We start from the raw sequence: 12,187 nt of genomic DNA on the forward strand, positions 1-12,187 counted from the left end.
CACATGATTAACAAGATCATTTGGATAATGTTCGTTTCATTCCGCCTCTGTTTCCCCGTTTGAACCGCATGACACTTACCTGCTCTGTATTCTCCTCACTATCACTAGCTGGAGAGCAAATCCAATTATAGAATTATAATGATTTGCTTAATGGATATCAAAAAGCCTCCTTTGTTACACTTTTAAACCGGATCCAGTTATCATCTTTGCAGAAATAGAGCTGCCCTTGTTCAAAGCCGGAGTCAAAACTGCTGTAAACTATCAACAGAGGAACTAATGAGCCCTGTCTCACTTATTCAAAAACACTTATTGTTCATACAAATAGTTTCACATGCGGTTGTTTTGTTTTTGTGCCGGATACCTTTTGTTTCCAGGGTAATCAACGTTTCCTCCAAGGTAGAATTTCACTTTCCCCTAAAGTTAGCCTGGTAATTGGCTCGTCTCTACACGGAGAAGCCTCATGGTACAACACATTCCCCTTGTTGTAACATCTGTAAAAATCTCATTACTTGTTGTTGAACGTGTTGGTGATCTTTGACAGACTTTTTGGGGTCATGGTAAACTAATTATAGCCAATGGTACAACAGTGTAAAAGCTACACAATGACGTCCATCTGTCATTTCTAGTCATTTCTTCCTCACATGGCTTTCTATTTGTATCTCCGTGCAGATCATTTAGCATTTGGTCCGATTGTGCCGCCTTCTAATCCATTTTATTGTCTTGTCACTCTTCATTCAAGACTTTTTTATCTCACTTATCAGTTAATCAATTAATCCTTCAGTCTTTTAGTGTCTTCTCAAAAGTCATTCTCCTTTGTCTCAATCTTTTCCATCATACCATCCTCTGATGTGATTCCCCAACATAAACCCGCCATCATTTCACTCTTTCTTCCTTATTTCACTTTAATCCCCCTGTTTTTCCTTTATTCTCTCTCTTTTTCCTTGTCTTTTGAAGAAGTCTATCACTCTACTTAGTGCAATCCTATAATCTGACCTCTCTTAGTGCCCGTCACCCCTCCTCCCATCTCCATTCATTTCTCGTTGCCCTCTTCTCCTCCCATATCTTCTCTCCGTTGGCCTGATCTCCTGTGTCAGTGTGCCAAATCTGTGTATGTGTGCTCAGACAAGCTTACGTAAATAAAATACAAAACGAAGGGAGAGTTACTCTGCCAGACACACACACTCACACACACTCACACACTCTCAGCCCTGCATCCACACACTCTCACCATGATGCACACACAGGTGAGCTTACATAAAGGTGACGGATGAAAGCCAAGCGAAAACGCAACTAGCGAGTAATCTGATACAGGACAGCTGGCTGACACTCACACACAGAAACACACACGTACAGAGAGAGCAGGACTATCAGTATGTAGAGCAAAGGGAAAAGAAGGGGGGCGGGGGGGGGGGGGTCAGGATTAAAATAGAAGCATAGGGGAAGAAACATACAATTGTGTGCCACGTGGGGGATTTGATTGTGTGTCCATATGTACTCAGACATTTGCCTCTTGTGTTTTTGTTATGGATGCTCATCTGTTCATTATTTATAGGCCTGAGAGAGTGTGTATCCCAATGTGTGTGTGTGTGTGTGTGTGTGTGTGTGTGTGTGTGTGTGTGAGAACAAAGAGTTCCCATTCCAGTGAGTGCTGGTGTTCACCGCATTGATGTGCTCAATGATTCAGCACAAGAGGGCTCACCATGCAAACATTGATTCACCTTTACTGGGACAATATATGCCAACAGTATGTGTGTGTGTGTGTGTGTGTGTATATATGTGTGTGTGTGTGTGTGTGTGTTTGAAACAACATGGACGTTACCTTTTCCGTCTGTGCGGCTCTGTAATCCGAATCAGCTCCACATGTTATCCAGGTTTGTGTGTGTTTGTGTGTGTTGTGTTTAGCACAGATCTCGCCCCAGGTGTTTCTCCTTGTGTTAGGCCAGCGGGAGGAGGATTGAAGTGTGTGTTGGGGGGGGGGGGGGGGGGGGGAAGAGAGAATAGGGTTGTGTGATTGTGCTGAACCTGTCCTACTCCCCTTCACACACACACGCCTCCACACACATCAAAAGGAGGCGGATGTGGGTCAGTGTCGGGTTTAAAAAAGGAGGGTTGCAGAAATCCCACAATATCCTCTTAGGGCTTCTATAGGTGAAGAAAAACCTGGAGAATCCCGAATGACTCGCTGAATCCGGCTGAGGTACTCGCTGAATCCTGCTCTGGTACTCGCTGAATCCGGCTGAGGTATTCCAAAACCCAGACTTCAGGCAAAAGATCCACTTGGCTTTAAATCCTATTTATGGATGTGATTCCATCATAGTTGCATTTCTCTGTGGAGCTGTCAATCGACACAAAAGGCATCCTGGAGTGGGCGGCAATCTTCACCTCCTCTCCTCACCACCTTCCTCCTCCTCTTCTCGCTCCCTCTCTCTCCCCCCCTCACTCATGCAGCCCCGTCTTCTTCTCTCGTCTTTCACACACACTCGGTGCTCTCCCTCCTCTTCCTCTCATCACTCACTTCTTCCCCGAGTGGTTTCCAGGGTGTGTCGCTGAGGCTCTCCACGCTCTACGCCGCGTGTTTCGCTCTCCCACTTTGAATTAGTTGTTCATCGATGACCTTGGAGGGAGGTGCAGAGAGGGAGGGATGCCTAGAAAACCTGCAGAAAGAGGAGACACATGTGACAGGGTGAACTGACTGCACTGTACATGTGTCCCATTAATGTGCACTCGCATGGATCACACACACATTGAGCCCATTATCACTTTCATGTCCTCCTCTTCTGACCTCACAGTCATCCCCCCTTTCCTGACCGCTGCTGTCCAACATCCTCTCTTATGGCTTCTTTAAATCTCCTTCCCCACTATGCCACCTCTAATTTCGTCTCTCGCCCCCCACCTGCCTCTCTCCCTCTCACCTGTCTGTCAAATACAATCAATAGTTCTGAGACCCTCTTAGCGCTTCTCAGCAGGCGCCTTTGGCTCTTTTATTTTATTTGCAGACATTGGCCCTGTTCACACACACACGCACACACGCACACACACACACACACACACACACACACACACACACACACACACACACACACACACACAACCACTAAGTAGTCATGCAGTGATACACTCCTGCAAGCACACACAGCCTCTGCATCCCTCTCACTCTCTCTTCCACACACACACACACACACACACACACACACACACACACACACACACACACACACACACACACACACACACACACACACACACACACACACAGCCTAGTGAAACAACTGGGCTATTGATCAGCGCCATGAATGTCAGACAGTTCAGAAGTCTGCCCCCCCCTCCCCTCCCCTCACTTGCCTGTCAATCAAACTCCAAAAGCCGACACCTTGAAGAAGACAATCTCATTATCTCGTTCTAAAGCTGCACTCGGTGTTGGTGTGTGTTTCTGCGCGAGTGTGTTCCTCGGGGTGTGTGCATCCGTGCTGCAGCTGCATATAAAGCCGGATTCTTCCAATTGGAAATCCTTGATAATCTTTTTCCTTTTCATTCCGTTTCTAAGGCATCTTCTCCTTCCGTGTTCACTTCACAAAAGCAACTACTACTAAAACAATTATAAGTCTCCCTCTGCTCCTTTCATCCTTTTCCCCAACACGTCTTATTCTCCCTCCTCCGGATGAAAAAGGTGGAATCACTAACCTTATTTCTCGGATCATTCCACGGTGGCTCCTGCAACCGTCACATCTCCCTGTCTCCGCGGCTCTCTCTCTCTCTATCTCAGCTCCGTGGAAAAACACCCATCTCTCCCCCCTTCTCTCTCTCTCTCCTGTATCTCTATCTGGCGCTGTCTGTCCCCCCCCCCTCTCTCTCTCTCTCTCTCTCCTCCCGCCGGTCGTCCCCTCTCTCGGTCTCGACAGCTGCAGCGCTCTGTCTGCCTCCTCTGTCGCTGCTCCGTCAGGCTGCCGGCTGATTGAATTTTAAGTCATGTTAATCCCACAGAACAGGTACTGAATGAAGGAGGGCACACTGTAAAAAAAAGAAGGGAGAGAGAAAAATAACACAAAAAGCAGGGAGTATTTTTTGAAATCTCTCTCCTTCAGGGAGGTTTTCTCCCGTTTTATTTTCCTCCCCAGTCACAGCACTTCATTTATCCATTTTTATGCTCTTGCTTTTTTCCTTGATCTTTTGCCTCTGTTTGTCCTTATGTGGTGAAGAAGAGTGTGTGTCCCGACGAGGAGCAGAAGAGAGGAGTGTGATCCGGCTCCGGCAGTGGCATGCAACGGACTGAGAGAGAGAGAGGGAGAGAGACACACAGAGCGAGCAGAGAGAGAGAGGCATGAACATGAGGAGAGAGAAAGAGGGGGGAGAAGGTGAGGAGGAAAGGAAAGATGGAGTTTTAGAGGAGGAATTCTAACCAAGAGGAGGGGCGGATGGGAAAAGAAGAGGGTAAAATCAAAGAGATGAGTAACAATGATTATTGAGGGCAGTGGAAGGTAAACTAAACATAACATTTTACACATTTAAACTATTGAATAATGTTAATATATGATTAAGCTACAGAATTGAACTTGGTTAAATGTCCCTCCATTTCAATGAATATAGGGAAGTTTATTCAAAGTCAGTCCTATATCTGGTGGCCGACCGATACAAACTCGCTACAACGACCCAAAGCATTTCCTTTAGGGGAAACACTTTGCACTTTGAAACGATGCAAATATAAAAACACAAAAGTGCCAAAACGCATGCAAATGAAGAAACATCTTCACCAACTTGACAACACATGCGCAGCATTTAGAAACATTCTCCCACTTGACGAAACATGCACACAGCGGGGACCAGAGCGCTTGTTGACATTCGGTGATAGCTAACCTAGTAATATCGCAAGGGATCCGATCACATTGTTCAAATAAGCCAAACTTTTAGGCACATTCCCAACAAGAGTGACAGTAGGCCAACTTTATAATCCCGAACGTCAACAAGAGCCCCGTTCCCAGCTGTGTGCATCACTTTTTAGTGTCCCCTGGTTTCCATTGTGTTTCAAACTTCTTGCAGATCTTTTTATTCACAGCTTTTTGCTTATGCAGCGCTTTTAGTTTCTGCACGTGTTTTCGTCAAGTTGTGTTTACTAAATGCTGCACAGGTTTTGTCAAGTCGGTGAAGATGTTTTTCCTCATTTGCATGTGTTTGTGAACATGTGTGATGTTTCTGGAGCTGCAGCGAGTTTCTTCTAATGGGAATATGTTGAGCTTTTGCACCTTGTGGGCCACCGTACTCCTGCTGCTGTTCATGCCCACTAACACTAACTGTGTATTAATGTGTAGCCGAAAACAGTTTGAATGAAATGCACTGTTTACACCTGTATATATTACATCATTCATCCCTGCCATTCTTTAAATTGCATACTTTGATACTTACATTGTTGTGACAATACTTCTTTACCTTTACTTGAGTCACATTTTGAATACCAGCCACAAAATGTATTTGAGACGACTAAAAGATCCATATTGGTGTCAGGTGTTGGCTAAATTTAGAAAATGTTCTCTGCTTTACCTTCCCCTTTCTGTCATGCAACTGAAGCCGGTATCTCTGCCTTTTCTAAGCCACCAGACTCCTTGTGAGAAAAACTGTAGTTTCACCTTGCAGAACATGGAAGTGGCTGATCTACTGCTGTGGTAATACACTATGGATAAGCCCCACTTCAAAACGATGTCTTTAAGTAAAGGATCAGAATATGTTCAGCACAGATGGAGGGTTAAGAGAGGGACTAAGAAGGAGGAAGAGGAAGAGATAAAAGTCTGCTGGTATGACGAGCGGAAGCGAAGGTGCCTCCAGCAACTCTGGGTCTGACCGGGAACAGAGTTCTGATGATTAAGAGAGCACATGAGTGGCAATGTGGGAGGAAAGGGGAGGTAGAGGAGAGAGCGGATCTCTGGGGCATGAGGGAGATAAGTGAGGAAGAGAGGGGTTAGTGAGGGGAGAAGTGGATGGAGTGATAGCGCGGCGATAGGAACATGTGTAGCTGATAGGACTTCAAACGGTGGCCGAGCACTTCATCTCTCTGCTGAGCCCGTGGCTGCAGGGAATCGGCATTTAATCGAAAAGTGGCTGTGGGTGCATATATATATATATATATATATATATATATATATATCTGTGTGTGTGTGTGTGCCATTACTCAGGCAGAACCTCTTTTAGATATTGGATGTTGGAATTAAGTTGTTTCCAGCATTCACATACGGGTCTATTTTGTCACACAGTCCCCTCCTGGAGATGAAACATCGGAGAGAGTGCAGGGAGGATATTTGGCTGGAGGAATTGGTTTTTCTTGTTTCACAATTTCCACCCAGAAAGTCAATTTTGGTCCTTCATTCACTTCTTGATCTCCTGCGCGTCCAATCCCTATTCATTTGAAGCGTTTGCCTTCCAGAGCACTTGTACGCATATCACTTTTTTATTTGAATGTTCTTTTCTCTTCCTCTTCACACTCTCACTCCATTTTCTTCCTGCTGTTTGTGGGCCAGTCTATTTTTAACCTCCCGAGCCAGACCTCCCTCAAAGCAAGGTCCAGCAAGGAGAAGTTTGATATATCATTTCACACAAACGTATCCCGTTTACTGCGCTGCGGCTTTACGGCTCGTTGCTTCTCAATTAATCAAACCTCTAGCGGTTTGGCACCCGGTCCCCTCGTCGGGGAGAGTGACCTTGCTGAATGAAATAAACTAACGTGACCCGCCGCTGCGTGATGGATGGAGTGAGTTCACCAGCCAGGAGGAAATCTCATTACCCACTGGGGTGGTAGTTAACTAAGGCTTGTAGCAACTGCTTTCATTCGGTTATCAATACATTACAATCATAAATCGGGTGAAGGTGAAAGAGAAGGTGCCCTCAGAGCATTCCCCATAGCAACAATTTCATCGTAACACAGGGGTGAATAGGGTCAAATAAATAAATATGAATATAAAAGCTCCCCAGTTGTTAACTTAGCTTAAGATAGCATACTGTATATTTGTATTAATGTTTTCTGAAATGTCTGCATTCTCTTTATAATTTATGATCTAATTTGCTTATACAATTATAAAATGAAATGTATGCGGCAAAGTTTGTCCCTCCGTACAATATCAATCCCAAAAGTCCAGAAACAGTGTCAAAAGCCGTAAAACAAATCCATTTTCACCATGTTTTCAATAAATGATATATAAACTAATTCCTCTGTAAAAACCAATGAATTAAATAGAAAGAAAACTGTAGAAAAAAAGAAAGAAAAAGGCCTAATAATGTAAAGATTGTCAGACAATAACGCTAAATAATATATTTTTTTAAATGAAATCATAAGGCTAATTATAACTATAAACCTGCCAGTTGATTGCTTGAACATTTAGACAAAAAATATTGTATACAAAGTTTTCTGAACCGATATGTTTAAATATGCAAATGAGGCTTTGTTTTATGCTAACTTTTGGTGCAATAGTCTCAAATACACTAACTTATTAGAATAAACTCCTAAATGTGGGTTTGGAAGTTATCGGTCCACTGGTCAGAAAGAAGATAGCCTCTAATTGGCCGCTGCCAGTAAGACGATGCCTTTGGTGTCCCTCTTAAAGTGAAGCGTTCAGTGAAAGGTCGGCTGATGAGCTCAGAGATTGGCAGGATCTCTTTCTCATTGTGAGTAACGCCGCACTACATCGGGAGGGCAGACCTGTTCTGGCTCGGTCGGAACAAATTAGCCCTACAAGTGAAAACAGTTGCAGGGGAGTCGGCCCGCTGACCCCGCGCTGAACAAATCCATCGACTTCCTTTTATTGCAAATTGGTTCACTGGTAAACTCACTGGTGGTGCCAACAAACTGAGAGAACTTTATTTGGGTACATTAAAAGTATGAATGTTGCTCTGTCAGGTGCACATGGCATTTAAACCACAGGCATTAATCACAACGTTTTTTGAAAATAATGATATCTTTGCTTTGCAGTTCTGAAAAAGTTGCAGTTTAATGCAGAAGTGTGCGCAATTATAACCACGAGACACACAGAGTGAACTTTGTGTAAGATTATGGAGCTTTTATATTTAAAACAATTATATCAATAATGTAAAAATACATAAGAGAAACCCTATCATTTAATCATCCTAGTCTTGCAGGAATAGTCCCTTCTTACTGGAAATGTTGCTTGTATTGTGAATTAATTGATAACTTATACAAACAAATTCTGCCACTTACATAAAAATTGTCTAGCTGCCTTTTTATTTGTCAGAAATGTGCCTATTCTAAAAAATAAATGTTACTCATAAAGTACACAGCTGGCTTTTTGTCTGATGATAAACTCATCACACTCTTAAACTTGAGACACATTGGCTGGTGTGTAGGATTACTGTACAGCAATATCTCACTTCTCTGTCGAAAAAATACCTTTTTTATAATTGATTTGAGGAATTTGTGAATCGATTCAGAATCCTAGAAGATAAGAATCTTGAAAGGATATTTCTTGTGTGTTAGGATGAAGCTTTAAGCATCCGAGTGTACCCCTCTCCTCCACCCAATGTTTATCTGGCGTGTGTGTCATCATGTGAGAACATGGTGTGTGTTTGTGTGTATGAATGAGTCACAATGAGTATGTGTGACACTGTTGCTAAATATAAGCAACACTGAAACGCTTACACACCTGTGCGCACAAACAAGTCGCACATAATCAGCAGTGTGTGTCGAATGCCTCTTCACACACACCCACACACATTAACTTCACACACATGGACCATGCACACCTCGCACTCGAATAAAACACCGAGTATGATTGAACATACACTCAGAGATTTGCGTGATTGCACACACAAACACACACTTATACCGCACAAATCAGGACATGGCCAGCCTTTTAAAAACACACACGTCTAACAAGGCTTAATGAAACACGCACACGCACACACCCACACACCACACACCACACACCACACACACACACACACACACACACACACCTGCTCAGCTGTGATGTTAGGGGTAAATGGTGTGGAGGTTTAGATCGAAGGGCAGATCCCCCTCCATTTGTCTCAATCTCGGGATAATCAGAGACAAGGACACACACACACACACACACACACACACACACACACACACACACACAGAACCCCACCCTCTAATGTTTCTGTTGAAGACATTAGCATGTCAATGTGCTTGTATTTCTTCCCTCTGCATTAGAAATAGCTCCTCCAAATGATTTCCCGGTTACTGCTGGCGGATCGTTTTGCCCGCCATCGGCAGCAGTAAATGAAGTACGATAAAAACATGCCGGTTCTCATTTATCTATATTTCTTTAAGTGTAAAACCTTGACAAATACACTCAGATGTAAAGACACAGGGCTGAAATGACTTCAGGGCATTGGTTAGAGAAAATAATCAAACATGTTTCCAATGCAAAGTTGCTTTAATGCATAATGTGCAGTGGAAATAGGAAACAAAGCGGCAACCTGTGTTTGTGTTTGTGTGGGGGGGGCGATAGGAATCTGTCTGTACAGAAATGTAATGGGCTATGCAGAAAAAGGATGAAAAACAAAGCTGGGAGGCGCAAATGAGAAGATTGCATATTAGATTGAGTTTGTTGATTGTTTCACATAATATAAGCTGCGGTTTCTTGGCATTCGTTCTGTTGGGGATGCGGGGATGTGTGTCTGTGTGTGCATGAGGAAAAGGCCAATAAAGCTATACATGAATATCATTATAAGATGAAAGCTAATAATCAGTGTAAAGAACCAGTCCTATGAAGATTATGGCTTGCTTAATGTTCCATTCATTCCTGGGTTCTCTGCTACCATGCCGTTTTCGCTCCTTAGAAACTGAGAATTCAGCCATACACGTTTGCCTTTGTTGAACGTGTTTTTCTAAATAAAAGCCTCAGAAAGTCGCTGTATCCTAACAATAAGCTCATGATATTGCCATTTTTTTTTTTTGTAAAAGCCCAGTTAGTCACTATATCTTTACAGAAAGCTCAGAATGAGGCTTGTTTTTCAAAATAGATATTGCTATTAATACCTACTTAGCGCCAGAAATACTCGCATCGGGACGCACACCAATTGCCATTCATACAGTCAAAATGTCTCTATAGGTCATTTTTGTTTTGTAAGCTTGCAACTGGCAATGGCTTATCTAGCATGATAGTATGGTTGTGATACATACAGTAGTATCTAGTGGGATTTTTGTTTAAATGTTGAAGGAAGCTCCAGGGTCTGGTTTACATCCAAAAACTGCAAACTTTACATCCAAGCTTTTGTTGAACAGTGTTTACAGTGAGTGAGTGTTTGGCTGCTATGAATTGATGAGTTAGCTAATGTACTGTAATTGTCTTGGTTTACTTTTGAACTCCTCTCCACTCTGGTGATAAACCCTCAGTAAAGCTCAGTATATTCAAGGTCAGACATTTTAGGGGACATCCAAATAACACCTTTTTGAGCGTAAAAGATATTCTGCCGATGAGAATAATTGCATTAACAGAATCAGAGCATGTTGTTTACATGCACCTCAGACACATTACCACTTTAATCGCATTATGGTTGGAAATAATCTCTGTGTTGGTAAACATAGCTAATAAACCTTCCTCTCAGCAGGACATTTTGACGTGTTAAATGCAGGTGTAACTAATAACGTTGATAAATGACTGCATTTAGTTGTGGTGTGCCAATGCCAGAGCCCTGGTGTTTATCACACTGGCTCCTCTACACGTCGTACTGGCAAAACACACTAAAACGGAAAGGCTATTTCAGCACCACGGTCAGCGCACACCAGCTGTACATACACCGCCTCACAAGAGAACACACACTGATCAAAGAGCGTTGAAAAATGAAATGTGCAAACCTATAATCACTGACTAGAAAATCACAGGCAGCCATGACACGGCTATAAAACATTCAAATAAATAATGCATGAAGTTCTGTGCCAAGACAATCTCGACAGTTCTAGCACATTCTGTAAATAAGAGGCGGTGTTTGTTTCAGTGATCCCCTAGTCCCTGGAAGAAGAGAGTATGGATGTTTTAGGATTAAAGGCATCATGCTGAGCCATAGATTGAAGGGGAGGATCAGATATGGGCTTTATGGTTGAGTCAACATGTCTATATTGGTTAGCTTTTTAAATAGGAGTCCAGCTATCTTTGTTCAATATCTATTAGTGCGGCGTGGATGAATCACCTTTGCACAGTAGTCACCGAGACGCGTTAGATGAGAGGCATTACTTTGATGATGATGGTAAATGGAAGCTGGTTGAATTGAGTGTGATAGAGACACGCTGCTTTACTTTGATGTGCAACATGTGACTCACTGAATCCTGTTTAACGTGCCCTTTTAGCTTAGCGACACCTAAATAACCCACAAGGTAGCTGGGGAATGGGAGGAAGGTGTTTCTTTTCATGCAAAATGAACATTATATGACCATGACCTTGAAAACTTTTTTAAATTGGAAAGTGACATTTGTATTTACTCCGCCGTGGGGGTCATGTTTTCGACTTTTTAGATGTGAGGAGGATTACAGAAAAACAACCAGCCTGATGTTCGTGAAATCTAGTTGAAGGTTGTGCAGACACATGTATTGTTTTTCTCTTACTGAAATTGTCTTGGTGGAGGTCTTCCCGTTGAATATATAACATAATGAACTTAATAGAATTTGGCTTTAATTTCCTACCAAGTGCACGGTAAAACATGGGCTATGGATATTATTAGAAATTAGCTTTATGGTTGACATCATTTAAAATAAATGTCCTTTAAATTGTGTCACTATATTTGACATGTTTACCTCCTTGTTAAAGCTTCAAGACTGCTTGTTAAGAATATACCAGGAAAAATATACAATCTGACTTCCAACCAGTTTTAGCCATCATCTTGATTCCTATACATCTTTGTTTTGTTATTATAACACCTCTATCTGCTCCTCGGCATTTACTACTGGGAGTTTTGAAACTCTGAGGAACATTTTGTAACATAAGCAGCCAGAAACCTGACACGGAAATGTGTTTGAAGTGATATAACATTATTCTTGAGGGCAGTCAGTACTTGCTAATTACTTGCAGACAAAGTGTCGTTCAGAGTGCAGACACTTTCTATGGGGCTTGAAATCCAAGGTCACACCATGAGAGCGCTCCTTTTGTGCTACCGTTAGCTTCGTTTTCTGTTCATTATACTCTGTAATGCTGCACTACTTTTTCTGCACTGCACCTTGAGTGTTTATGTA

The 12,187-nt window shown here is 42.7% G+C and overlaps 2 protein-coding genes across 3 annotated transcripts in view; one reads left to right on the forward strand and one right to left on the reverse strand.

The window, feature by feature from the left end:
* Window positions 1-1,972, reverse strand: part of LOC117487855 (leucine-rich repeat and fibronectin type-III domain-containing protein 4) — a 35,704-nt gene extending 33,732 nt beyond the window's left edge. Inside the window, 1 exon segment of the mRNA XM_034136583.1 lies at window positions 1,820-1,972. The gene's annotated coding sequence lies outside the window, so the exon portion shown is untranslated.
* pcxb (pyruvate carboxylase b) overlaps window positions 1-12,187 on the forward strand; it is a 286,683-nt gene that overhangs the window by 201,248 nt on the left and 73,248 nt on the right. The window lies entirely within an intron of this gene.

Source organism: Trematomus bernacchii, unplaced genomic scaffold, assembly GCF_902827165.1.
Source record: "Trematomus bernacchii unplaced genomic scaffold, fTreBer1.1, whole genome shotgun sequence".
NCBI lineage: Eukaryota > Metazoa > Chordata > Actinopteri > Perciformes > Nototheniidae > Trematomus > Trematomus bernacchii.